Source organism: Gallinula chloropus (genome assembly GCF_964237585.1).
Source record: "Gallinula chloropus genome assembly, chromosome: 2".
Classification (NCBI taxonomy): Eukaryota; Metazoa; Chordata; class Aves; order Gruiformes; family Rallidae; genus Gallinula; species Gallinula chloropus.
This window is the reverse complement of record NC_140086.1, coordinates 86820432-86834337: the sequence shown is the minus strand read 5'-3', so window position 1 is coordinate 86834337 and position 13906 is coordinate 86820432.

Genomic DNA, 13906 nt, shown 5'->3' with positions numbered 1-13906 from the left:
GTAGTTCAGAATTTGGAGTCTCCCAGGAGCAAGTTGAGCATGTTACTGAGCATGCGGTGAGGAGAAAGAGGAGTCCCTTGGCTCCTTACATGGGGAGCTGTTGCCTTGCTTTCACCCTGTTGCTGAGACAGGGACAATACACCAGTTCCTCTAATTGCAATTCCTGGAGTTAAGTGATCATCTATTTTAAAAGATGAAAACATTGGTAAGGTTCCAGAGCTCCTGGTGTGGAGAAAAATCAGAAGACATGAGCCCTGAGGGTTGAGTAAGGCAATTTTAAAAAAGAAAAACAGCACTATTTTTAAATGTCATGGGTTTTTGTATTGGGGAGGAAGGCGGGGTAGGCCAGGGGGGCGGGGGGCAGGAGGTCTGAATTGAGGACAAGAAAGGTTGATTTTGGTTTTTAAAAACAATTTGGGATTGCCACTCCTACAGTGTGCTCCAGAAGACCAAGACGAATTCAAGAAGATTCCTCTTGCATGTTGGGATTTTGTATGTAGAAGATAGAACTACAAATGAAAAATTATTTTCCTAGTGTTAACAGTCTCCATAATGTGAAATAGAAGGATGCCTTTTCCTCCTGTCTTGCATGCAGAATGAAAGCCAGCTGACATGATTTTTCCCTTATGTATCTAGAAAAACTTCTCTAAAAGACAAGTCACAAACCATCATTTTAGCTGTCCCCTAATGTGTATTTAATAATTATCAGATAAGCATTTTTTCACTGCTATTAGTTTGTTTGAACATGGTATTTTGAAAACCCCAGACATTTTTCTCTTTGTTGACTCATTAGCACCAAAATGCCATTTCTAAAAGGCCTTTTACAAAAGCCCAAGAAAAACAGAATTAGTTATCTGCAGACAGTGAAAGCAGATAATTAAGAGGGAATATGGATATGTCAATGTACATATTTGGTGGCTATGATAGATCTTAAAAAAACAATTAGGAATATGGCTAGAGAGGAGAAAATTATTTCAGATAAGAGAGAAAAACCTGAAACTTGCAATATCAAAAACTGTTAAGTTCAACTTTTCTTGAGTAAAAAAGAAAATTGGCATAATTTTTTATTTGTATTTCTTATGAAAATTTCCTTAAGGCTTCTTTTACATATTGCATTCAAAAAATCACCAATAAAATGTTGAAAGCTATCAGGTTTTAGAGAAAGAAAGAAAGAAAGAAAGGAACAAAGAAACAAGATAGGGAAAAGAATTCCCAACTTTAGGATATCATCACCTGTAATGCAGAAGAAAACTTGAAGGACCACCGAACCCACGATTTTCTTGATCATATATAGATAGACAAGAGAAACATACAGCTTTCTGATATCCATGAAGTCTGATATGCTGTCTGTTTCCCACCAGAGGCAGAATACTGGACATAGAAAGATGTTCAGCAATGGAATTGCTTTCCTTTTGGTTATACAATATTCCCTCCTAAAAACATCCCACAGTTGATAATATTTCACTTCTCTATGTGTACCTTTGGGATATTACTATGAATCTAACAGGCTTGAAAATACCAATTTTTTTTTGGGGGGGGGGGGGGGGAGGTGGAGGAGAACCCCCAAAGTTCAGAGAAGATATCATAAGCCTGTGCAGACCCCTGATAGGCGTACTGGAGTAAACACAAGCATTGTAGGACAGCTATGAGCCATTTAGTGCCTGTGATTTATCACTATTCACCATTCTGTACTTACAGAGTATTATAAATTTTGATCAGTTCTTCAGATAAGCTCTATAAAAAAAACTTATTTGGAGAACAAGTCTCACATTGCATATTGAAGTGACTTACTCCATTTGTTACTTCTCTCTGTTTATACATTGCAGAAGACAAGGTAAACCAAAATATAACAATAAATACCACTTCATAAAACAAATACATTTGAGTGTTTCTTTTTCTATTCTTGTGTGGTCAATGATAAGCTGGGCAAAGAATTTTTTATTTTTTTTTTTAGAAAAGATATTTAATTTGCAATGAATCTTGGTAATGCAGTATACTCAACTGTAAAAAGCCTGTGCAGTCCTTGGAGCTTTGAGAGCTTGGAATAATTCTGTATAGTTATGACAGTATATATGAGTAAGTTTTAATTAAATTAGTTACTAAAATCTCTGTCATGTAATCAAACAAAACAGGTTCTTTAAACCACAGTTTTTGCCTGCAAGTAGGATCACATTCAGCCCTCAGAAGGCAAAGAAATTAAGCACCTCCCCAGACCTAAACAAAACACAAGATCACTCTTAGACTTTGGCTTTTGGGGGAGGGAAAAAAGAATGATTTTTTTCTAAAATGTAGCTGTGCAAACACGTCAGAAAGTAGGCTTTCTACAAGGTAGCTTGCCTTTGGCACTGAATAATTGATCTACCTGTCAAAGTACAGCAGTAGGTGTGATCTGTATGCCAAGTATTGAGCATGTCTAATTTCATACCTGTCCTATACCAGCTAAAATATGGCAGATGCAGTATATATAACCTAAAAGAATATTCACATAGACCCATAACTGCATAGTACACAAGTGGTCATGAAACTATTATTACCTGTGCAGCCATTCTGCTGGCACTTGTTCCCTTTAAATGGAAGTATGGCACAGAATGGACATTTTATCTTTTGCACTCCTAAAGTTTATAACAAAGCCGGTTTTATAGGTTGACGGAGAAGGAAACTTATTAGACACTCTGCAGCAGAAACTGAGCCAATAGCATTCATCTTTATTTGCAGTATTAACTTTCCAATAGAAAGGAGAATTCTTTAGAATCTTAGGATATCTATCATGGTTGCATCAAAAGTTACATCTCTGAAACTACTTTCTTGGGCTTCATAGGAATCCATGAACCCTGCACATCACAAGCTAAAAAATTCTCCTCCCATTAAATTAATTAAAAAATATCCATCTTTCTTTGGACTTATTTATCACACTATGGAATTTAGAGAAAGAGAAATAAGAAAAATACTTAGCTTCTTCACTCAGTTCTATACAACTACTCAACAATTAAAGTCCATTTGGTTTAAGATTAATAGAAATTTTGAATTTAAAGAAAAACCCTCAAAGTTTCACCTACGTTTGCTACTATGGAACTATTTGTATGAAATACCCCCATACCAAAATATTAATGTCCAGATGTGAAGTCTATGTGCAGAGATTATGTCAGTTCCTAGCAGAAATGGCAATTTGTTCACATTAGCAGTGATTGTCAGAAAATAGACAGACATTCATATTTTAGAGACCAGCTTGCCCCAGAACATAACCCTATTCCTCTTATTCCAACCAGAAAACAATATTGGCTTATATGCTGTGATTTTATTACTTTTCTTCTTATATTAAAAAAAAACCCACAAAAAAAACCCCACAATCAACCAACCCCAAAAACCAAAAACCAAAGAAACAAAGAAACCACAACCATACTGTAAGATAAATATTTTATTTAACTTAGCCTGAACTGGTCAGAAAAAAGGAATTTGTGACTTTAGACATTTATCATTGAGGGAACTTCATCTAACTAACACTGTAATTCCTGCAAGTGGTACAATTGTCAACTGTTCTTATGTGCTTTAGTTTCTGTTGATGGTGTAAAATTGCAAACCCCATTAAAGTAAAAGTATATTTTTGCAGCAGCTTTACACACAGGTGACTTGCTGTGGCATTGTGTGAGTCAGACAAACTCTTAAGTGTGAAAATTATGCCTTAATGCAGATATTTTGTTTCCTAACCTGCTTTCCACAGTTACATTGTAGCAGAAACACTGTTTGTTTGGGTTTTTTCCTAGGCGTTAGAAGTGTTGGGACTACACGAGAATTTTAATCTATATCTCAGAGTATAAATGCCTTGATTCTTGACTATAACTGTTAGAAACAGTAATTTCAAAGTTCTCTACCACACTGCATTTGTTGGTACTGTGTCATGGTAAATTTTGTATCTAACAATGATTATTCCCCAAGATCAGATTCAGAAATCAGATGATCATTTAAGATGGATGGAACCCAAGTTTTAATAGTAACCAACTGTCTAGTCCCTCAAATTGTTCCATTATAACATCTTTTCTCTCCTTTAGTTTATTGTAATGAGCTTCATTTGATCCAAACAGTGTTGGATCAAAGTATAAGAAGCGTCCCGATGTCCTCCTTTTAAACAAAATACAGCACTTGGGCAAAATTTACACATTGTATTTTTGCAATATTTTACAGTCTTAGACATTTTATTAATGGAGAAATAAGTACACCAACAGCAGAAAGTCATTATTTGGAATGAAATGCATACAATAAGCTAAATGCACTGTGGCTAGGTGTAGATTTGTGTGTAAGTACTGAGAGGTAAGGACCTAACATCCTTGGATGCCAGCTTGGACATTAGTAGCTGTTGCTACCTCATTTTGTATGACAATCAACTTGAAAACAGGAACGGGTTTTCAGCTCCACACATGCAATCTGTTCCTTATTCATTCTCCTTTTCTCTGCCATTTCCCTCCTCCCTCCCTTCTTAAATGCCCAAACATATATTTTTATTTCTTTTATCAAACTTGAGGGCATAAAGAGGGGCTTTTTAGGGAATCATTGGCAACTGAAATATCACTTGTGATACTACTGAGAACACAGCTCCAGTTACAGACCAAGAACACATGCAAAAGCAACCTAAAATAGTGTAACCTTTGACTTGCAGTTTTTATTGGCTTAAGAAGATGACATTCCAAACATTTTCATATCCATTTATAAGGGAATCACAGTCTCATTGAAAAATTTAGGTTGGAAGGCACCTCTGGAAATCATCTGCCACAGCCTTCTGTTCAAAGTAAGGTCTTATTCAGGGTCTTATCAAACTAAGTCTGGAATATTTACAACATGGAGACTCCTTTGGGCAACTTATGCCAATTCTCAGTTGTTCTCATTGCAAAGAACTTTTTCTTATATACAAATTGAATTTGCCCTGAAGCAATGTGTGCCCATTTTCTTTTTTCCTGTTGCCATGCGTCCTCATGAAGAGGGTATCTCCATGTCCTGTCTCTATAACCCTCTCTTAGATTTTGGAAAACTGTGGTGTGTTCCATCTGAGCCTTCTCTTCACAAAGTCAAATCCTTCTCTTTAGTTATAAGTAGCTGATAAGACAGAATGTATAAGAGAAATTATAGAATTACAAGGTCGGAAAAGACCTTTAAGATCATCATGTCCAACTGTTCCCATTCTGTGCTAAGCCATATCCCTAAGTACTCGATCTACCCTTTTTTTAAACACATCCAGGATTGATGACTCAACCCACTCCTTGGGCAGCCTGTTCCAGGCCCTGACAAGTGTTTCAGTAAAAAAATTTTTCCTAACATCTAATCTGAGCCACTTCCCCTTGTCCTATCTCCTGTCACCTGGATGAAGAGACCATCGCCCACCTCTCTACAACTTCCCTTCAGGTAGTTGTAGGCAGTGATAAGGTCTCCCCGCAGCCTCCCCTTCACACAAAACATCCCCAGGTTCCTGGGGATGTTTATTGCATCTATTTCCAATAAATGCAGTAACTCTTGGCTGGTAAATATTCAAATCTTCTATTTCAGGTGAAGTTCCAATAGGCTGCTATTCAGAATTTTTATTCAAATCTGGAGAGTAACTCCTTGGTGACAAAAGGAAACCTCTAGTACACATCCTGAAATATATGGCTGGTATATAGCATGTAGAGTATATAGTGTGGAACAGTTTAGCGATTATGTGAATGAGATAGCACACAGGTGTTTGTGTGTTCACAGAATACATATGAAAGAAGATGCAAAAAATAAACTTGAGGTTGGAAAATTTCAGGTAGGTGAGTGGTGGTTTAACCTTGGCTGAATAGCAGGTGTCCACCAAGCTGCTCCATCATTCCTGTCATCAGTGGGACAGGGAAGGGAGAAATAAAAGATGGAGAAAACCCCAAATTTGTGGGTCAAGATAAAGGCAGTTTAAAATAGCAAAACCAAAAAAGACAGGCAGAGCAAAAAGCAGAGCAAAACCAAAGGATTTATTCTCTATTTCCCATCGGCAGGTGGTGTCTGGCCACTTCCCAGGAAGCAGGGCTTCAGAATGTGTAGCTATTCCTCTGAAAGACAAATGCCATAAATAATGAATGCCCCTCACATCTTCCCCCTTCCTTTCAGCTTCTTATTGCTGAGCAGATGTCATATGGTAAGGAATATGCTTTTGGTAAGTTGGGGTCAGCTGTCCTGGCTGTGTCCCCACCCAAGATCTTGTGCACCCCCAGCCCACTGGTGCAGGGGGGAGAAATGTTGGAGAGACAGCCTTGGTGCTGTGCCAGCACTGCTCAGTAGTGGCCAAAACACAGGTATCTTACCAACACCTCACTGGCTACTAACACACAGCACAGCGATGTGAGGGCTACCGTGGGGAAAATTAACTCCACATCAGCCAGAGCCAGTAAAAGGTGTTAAACTGCTCCTGCGCCTCCAGAAATTGTTAATTGGCATGAATATAATAAATATGCATCTAACAAGCTAGACACTGACCAGATCACTGCTTCCTCTTACATCTTCCTTATTTTTTTCTCACTTTGTTTTTCCTTTGCTGTTGGTTGCAATCTCCCACAGCATACACAATAGAGGATAGTTTACCATAGAGATAACAGAACAACAACAGGGTTTTCTGTTTTCCAGAGCAGCTATATAAAAAGGCTTTTGCTTCAGAAAGTTTAACATAGTGCTAATTTAAAGTATTAGGGAGGTGGAATTTGTACTGTTTATTTAGTTAGGTGTGCCCTTTTCCTAAGATGAACTACTTGAGATATTTTCAGTTTGGATAAAGATAAAAAAGGAAGCTGAGAAATTAACTCCATATGAAATCCTTCTTGCTATATTTTGATCACTTAGTTAGCAGACTGCTTTGTTATTTTCTTTTCTTCAAGAGATAAGCTACCTTGTTAAATAGAGAGCCCTCTGTCCATGCTGCAGTGAGAGGGTTAATGTGAACATTTCGATGCTTCTCTCCCCTATGTTCATTGATCTTTCAGCTGCTATGGTCCACTATGGGTCCTTAGAAACATTTTTGTAAAATAGCCTTGTCTAGAGAAGTCTTATCTAGTGGAAGACTACATTGATGATTGTCTTCCAACGACCTCCAAGAATTTCCTTCAGACTTCCTGTTTGCAAAGCTGGCATGTTACGTCAAAAGCCCCATTGTTTGTCCTAATAAGAACATTTTTAGAAAGATATTTTCTACTGAATATTTCTGGGTTGGATATTCAGTTTTGTTTGCAGATCTGTGTAAGTCGATGAGATCACACTGACACCAGAGACCAGTAAGAATTTCCAATTTGGAGTTTTCATCATCCTCGATGATGAGTTTGTGTATGTTGGAATTTAATCTGGAAAGCATGGTGTGGAAAACATGCAAAGAGGGCTGATACCGAATCACAGAATCACAAGGTTGGAAGAGACCTTTGAAGATCATCAAGTCCAACCATTCCCATCCTATGCTAAACCATATCCCTAAGTACCTCATCAACCCTTTTTATAAACACATCCAGGGAAGGTGACTCAACCACCTCCCTGGGAAGCCTGTTCCAGGCCCTGAGAACTCTTTCAGTAAAAAATTTTTTTCTAATATCCAAATTGACCTTACCTGTAAAAGAATAACTGGGACCATTTTAAGCAAGTGCTGTAAGATTTGCTAAAATCTATTACATAGTTTCCCGATAAAGGAGTATATTTGCTGACTACCAGAGCTTTCTGCTTAAGAGGTCTCTTCTGTAATTTCCTCTATCTGTTACCTAGCTGAAAAGACAGAAAACAGAAAACAACATTTGCTGTTAGTTTATTGCTTTGGCTCAGGTAGTCTTGTATTAGTGTTAACTGCCACTGAGAACAGCAGGTGGTAATTTCCAATGGAAACGAGCAGCTACTAGACCAGACAACCCTCATTTACTTACACCCTGTGAGTGCTTCTCAGGAATATTATAAACTGTGGGCTCTTTCTCATTTGTCCTTGTTTTAGCTGACATTGTCATTCATGACTATACTGTGAGTGTAAATGATGATCTAATGTCACTTCTATAATTACTTGGCACCCTGAAAAAAATGTAATCCCCCTGGGTCAATAACTGCTCTCAGCTTGACATTCAATAAACAAGTTTTTGAGAATTGCTGTAGTTTCACATTTTATTTTTTTTCCTTCTGGTGCTTTCAGTGAGTGTTATTCAGGAGTAGTTCAAGACTATTAAGAAACGAAACAACTGTACACAGTGTGAGACTGCTGGGGGATGCCTCTGATTTTCAACACTTGCTTACAAAGGCCCCTCACCTGTAGGGCCTGGTTCAGCTCCAATGGAAGTTTTGAGATTGACTTCAAGGGGAGAGAGACCCCCAGCCTGGGAGGCTGCTCTGTGCAAAGCAATGAGCTAGAGTTTTAAGGGCACATATTGCAGGCATTGTGACTGCTTTATGCCTCAAGATTTATGACACAACTTGACTTTTGTTGCTGTAGCCTTGCATAGGGCTCCACATAATGCAGTCCAGCCAGGTGCAACCAAGCCTTTCAGTCAAAAAAGAAAGCTGCCGCTGTTATGTACAAGGATGACATCCAACAAGGACAAATCAAGCATTGTTGCAACACTGTGTGTTGCTTTCTGCTGTTCTTACAGTCATGTAGCAATTGCTGCTCAATGACTTACCTCTGCACTGGCTCCCTAAAGTCACAGTGACCATGAGTTTCATTCTCAGTCTTCCTATTTCCTTCATCTTCAACATTATCCAAACAACACCTTCTTTACTTCTTGTACAGTATCATGTCTTAACTGCATGTACAATTGTCTAAGAAAAAGAAAACTAGTCCTTTTATTTCTGCCAAACCCAAGAAAGACTTCACTTCCTGTTAGAATTAATTGTGGGGCAACTGTAGACACAACAATCACTGCAAAAACGGTATAATTTAGGCTTATGATGAGGATGAGAAGCAAATGATTAATATATGGCAAAAGTAAAGAAATACATCAAACATTCCATAGGGTGAGGGCTGGGAAAAGAAAATCTGGAACTGCTTCAGGGACTTAACCTTTGAAAAGAGACTTGCATGATACAAAAGGTCAGAGTCACCTTGACTTCTGATGCATATGTCATGTTTTGAACAAAGAAGAGCAGCTGTATCAATGTACGTAAAGGAGAAGGGAAAGGCAGAAAAGCTGAAATGGACCAGACATTGTGTATAGAATCAAATGGAACAGCAAAAATTTGATCACAGCAAAAATGGAGAAAAAAGTTCTGGTGGATGTAGTAGGGCATGCATTTTCATGTCAGAGACTTTCTGCTCAGTCTGAGACCAATATACCACCACTTTTTAAGAGCAGAAAGACTTAAGGGACTCTTAAAGGAACCATTTTTTTTTACAAATCTCTCCTATTTATACGATTCATATTTATTATTTATTACTTTATATATTATTTAGAGGTATGTTTTGCATACAGATCTGAACAACATTTGAGTCACTGTTGAATGTTAGCACTATACACAGTAATAAGCCAGCTGCTTCCCTGCCAGCAAAGCTGTGCCTTACTATGAACTAAAGCACAAGATCAAATTAGTGTTTGCTGAATTTAAAATCTGTGCTTTGATGGACCAGTCCCATGCTTCTTCTAAAAAGAAACACACAGGTATATTACATTAAAATACAGTATACTAGTCTCAGATAGAGCATTCATGAACATGCTGCAAGTTAAAATTAACATAGTTGGCATAGAGGCAAGGATGGGTGTCCTGGTTTCAAATGAGATAGAGTTAATTCTTCTTTCTAGTACCTGTTATGGTGCCGTGTTTTGGATTTAGAATGAGAATAATATTGATAACACACTGATGGTTTTAGTTGTTGCTGGGTAGTTACAGTGTCTACACTAAGTCAAGGACTTTTCAGCTTCTGACACCCTGCCATGTGCACAAGACGCTGGGAGACCACAGCCAGGACAGCTGGCCCAGGCTGGCCAAAGGGATATTCCTGACCATAGAACATCATGCTCCATGTATAACTGGGGAAGCTAGCCAAGAGGTGGGACTGCTGCTTAGAAATAGACTGAGCATCAGATATATTTTCTTTTCAAATAAATACAGTGAGCATTTACTTTTGTGCATTATTGTTATTATTACCATCATTATTATTATCTCCCTATGTTTTCCTACTAAAGTGTCTTTTATCTCAACCCAATTGTTTTTTTTCAATGTCCTCCCAAACCCCTTGGAGAAGGAAGAGTGACTGAGCTGGGGTTACACCACAACAAGGAAAGGGAGCTGCTTTTTTGGCTTGTGTTTCTAAGCAGAAAAAAAATCCCCAAGTCCTGCATCAGGGAGCCTGCTGGTCTACAGACAAATGTCCTGCACAGTCTGGCAGATATTTTCAGGATTTTTAGAAAAAAAAGGATGTAGTTCTTCTGACCAAGATATTTTCCAATGCAATGTGCAGTGAAATCTGTGGAGATAATTCCTGTGTGCAATCAGGTAGCAGAGGGGCCATAAAAACTCTTTTAACACACTCAAGAGTAAAAATTGCAGCCTTAACCACATCATTTATATGAAGTTACTTAAATTGTTCTCTACCAAAATTCCTACACCTTTGGACTACTCTTTGGTCTCTCCCTGTGAATGGGAACTAAGATGGCCACACAGGCTACAATCCCTGCCGCTTCACAACACTTGCAGAAAAAGGAAGATCTTCTGCACATCGGGAAAACAACCTTTATAGTGGACCAAGTACAGAAGGGAAATAGAAATGTAGATGTCTTTTGTTTTTATTTTCTCCCATAGAACAATTGCTTTCTTGATCAGCAAATGGTGCAGATAATTACATAAATTGGGCAAAAATTCTATTTCTTTCATTGAATGATTGAGTGTTGTTCCTTTTACTTGCTGTTTTGTGTACAATAAAAATGTTAAAGATACAAAATGCATGCAATGCATAATGGTATGTGTTAAAATATTGTGCAGAATTTCCTCACAAAGACCTGTCAACTGTGCTGCATATACGGATATTTATCATTCAGGCTGCACAAAAAATAAAAATATTTTTTTCATAGCACACCACTTAGTGATTTTTTTAAAGCATATCTTAGTCTAACAGCCTGACAGCTGACTCTAATAAATGCCCTTATTGAAGATCACTCTGTCTATGTCCATCTGTCATCTCCCTGACAAGGCACCCATCTAAAGACATTGAAGCATGCAGAAATGTCAAGAGTATTGGCCTTCATGAGATCTAGACTACCACAAGGTCTTTCCCAAAGAGCCACACTAAAGATATTCTGAGAAAAACAGTGAGGGAATGTGGAGCTCAACTACCACAAAACTTCAAGATCCAGAAAATACTTTTTTCTGGAAGCAAGTAAGCAAGAATATGAGCATAATAACCAGATCTGCACTATGCAGCATGTAGAAATATATCAGGTAAGAATTGTTAGGTGGCAAAACCTGCTGGTGTATATACAGGCTTAGACAGTGGACACAGCCTGTGTGTTATTCTTTGGGACACCTGAAAACATAACAGTTTTTTTTGCAGTGGAGAGAAAGGTGTTAATATTCCTTCTGGCAATGTCTTTCCATGTGATCTATAGCACTGTGTTAGAAGACGCAAAGCACTTCTCCACTAGCTTGTTCTCCAGTCAGATGTTTTAGCAGGGTCCAGAGAAACAATTTTGCATTGTTGCTGCTACATCTACTCCCTATAGCATGATCATGACATACTGAGTTAGATATCACTGTCTTTACATACCTCGAATACTCAGTATGACTTTAAAAATCAAAGCTAAAAAAAATCGCTTATGACTTTTACAATGTCAGTAAGGGACAGGAGAACAGATGACTGGCCAACAACCTTTGAAAGTGAAAATGAGACAGCTTTCTTCCTACATTACACTGAAGGACCCTTGCTCCTGACTATCACAGGTTGCAATTTTGATATTCTTAATCCCTGTGTGCTAACTGCCCTCCTTTATCAATGTTTCTTCTAGTAAGACTATGGTTTTCAGAGAAAAAACAAACTATAGCCCACATGGCATTGATTATTTTTTTTTCCCTCTCAAATTGCATGGCCATTTCATACCTTCCTCTGATTCCTCCAACCATTCTCTGGCACAATCAACTGAGTAGTAAAAAGGTTGCTAACTAAGAGCCTGTGTTTCGTCGGCCCTAGCATGCAATCAAAGCTTGAAACCAGGGCAGCGTTGCCAGCTGCACTACTCATTTCTTGTTGTACGCCTCAAGCCAAGGCTGCTCTGAATGTCTGTGGTGGCCGCTGAAGTAGCAATGGGGACGGGCAGAAACCAAAGATGGAGAACTGTCTTTCTTCAGTCAGGAAGCTTTTTGGGTTTCATATATTTTACACAGAAACTGTTACCTGTATGGGAACTACAAAATACTGGGGACTGGATATTAAGCACCTTTCCACTGGGTTGAAAAGCTTAGCCCTAGGCCAGACCTGGATGGGCCAAAATCTGTCATCAGTAGCTGTCCAGTGCTCTGTGTAAAATGAATTGATAGCTTCACCTAGCTTTTGGAGAAAAGTGACCAGTTTGTTTAAAGTACTATTAAAGAATAACTTTCTTTGGTAGTCAAAGAAGAGAGAAGGGTCAAGATAAAACAGGCAGCTTTTTTTTTTTTTTTTGAAAGAAACTGGAAATTGGAAAGGTTGTCCTTAATTTTTTCATATACGTTTTACACTATTATTACAAATTTAAATTTATTAGTAATTCCCTTTATTTAGGAAATTGTCTGATTTGCATTCTACGTCTTACATTGAATATTGACAATATATTATTCGACAGTTATATTGACAATAAATATATGATTTTTCTTTGTTATCTTGGCCCACCATTTTAATAGATGTTTAGTTTTGGATTATGTATTGTTCTTTAACAAAGCAAGCCCAGTGCAGAGACAGCCAGAACAGGAACCTGAATGGGGTGCTTGAGACTGGAGATTCTTAAAATTTTGACATATTTTTATTTCTTTTCTAATTTTGTTTTCTTCCCATCTTTCATTTTATGATGCAGAAAATAAGAATCTCAAACAACATTCTTGAGAGAAAAGCAGTTCATACTTACCTTCTTTCACTGAAATTCTTGTGCCACAGGTTCTCTTACTCGGTACCAAGAGCATAATCATGGGGATACATGCAGATCTTTGTTCAGTAAGGAAACTGGTTCAGAAAATATAATTCAAGGCTTATATTTTCCCAAGTACCAGTCAAGAAAAGTGAGTATTTTCACCTTTTTTATTGTAACTTTTGTTACATTTTTAAATTTTAGACTCTGCCCCTTTTCCTTATTTTTTTTCCTCTATTTTTCACTGGAGGTAGCTTTCAAATTCTGCTCCAATTTACAAATAGCTTGGCACATTTTATAAAATACAGCATTTATCAAAAAATTGACATTGCATCAAAGCACTAATGGCCCTATCTTGAGACTCTTCCTTTCTGTTTTGCTTAGCTAGAGAAGACTTACACTATGTGCTTCGAAGCACAATGCCTTTTTACCTTTCTTTACCTGGTGAGAGTCTAACTAAACACTTCCAATTACAGTAATTTCAAGCTTCTCTGTTTGGGCCATATGGAACCGGAGTATTGTGTCTTCACAGGAGCACATTGTTAATTCTTACTTGAGTACTTTCCTTCCATTCCAGCATGGCAAATACTGCAATTTCATCACAACATGTAATGATCAGGTTGCTTGTATGACTAAAATCCATAATATGTCCTTAGGAAAATAACACCACCAGAGACACAGCCTTATATAGAAAGAACATCCACAGTTTTTGAGAAGTACTATACCGTGACTGACGATATGTATTGTTTTGAGAGGTTATGGCTGGTTTTGGTCAGGAAAAAAGAGGAAAAAAAAACCCAAAAACGAGATCGCCATCTGCGAGATGGCACCATCTGCTGGTCCTCATGATTTGGTAAAAACTGTCA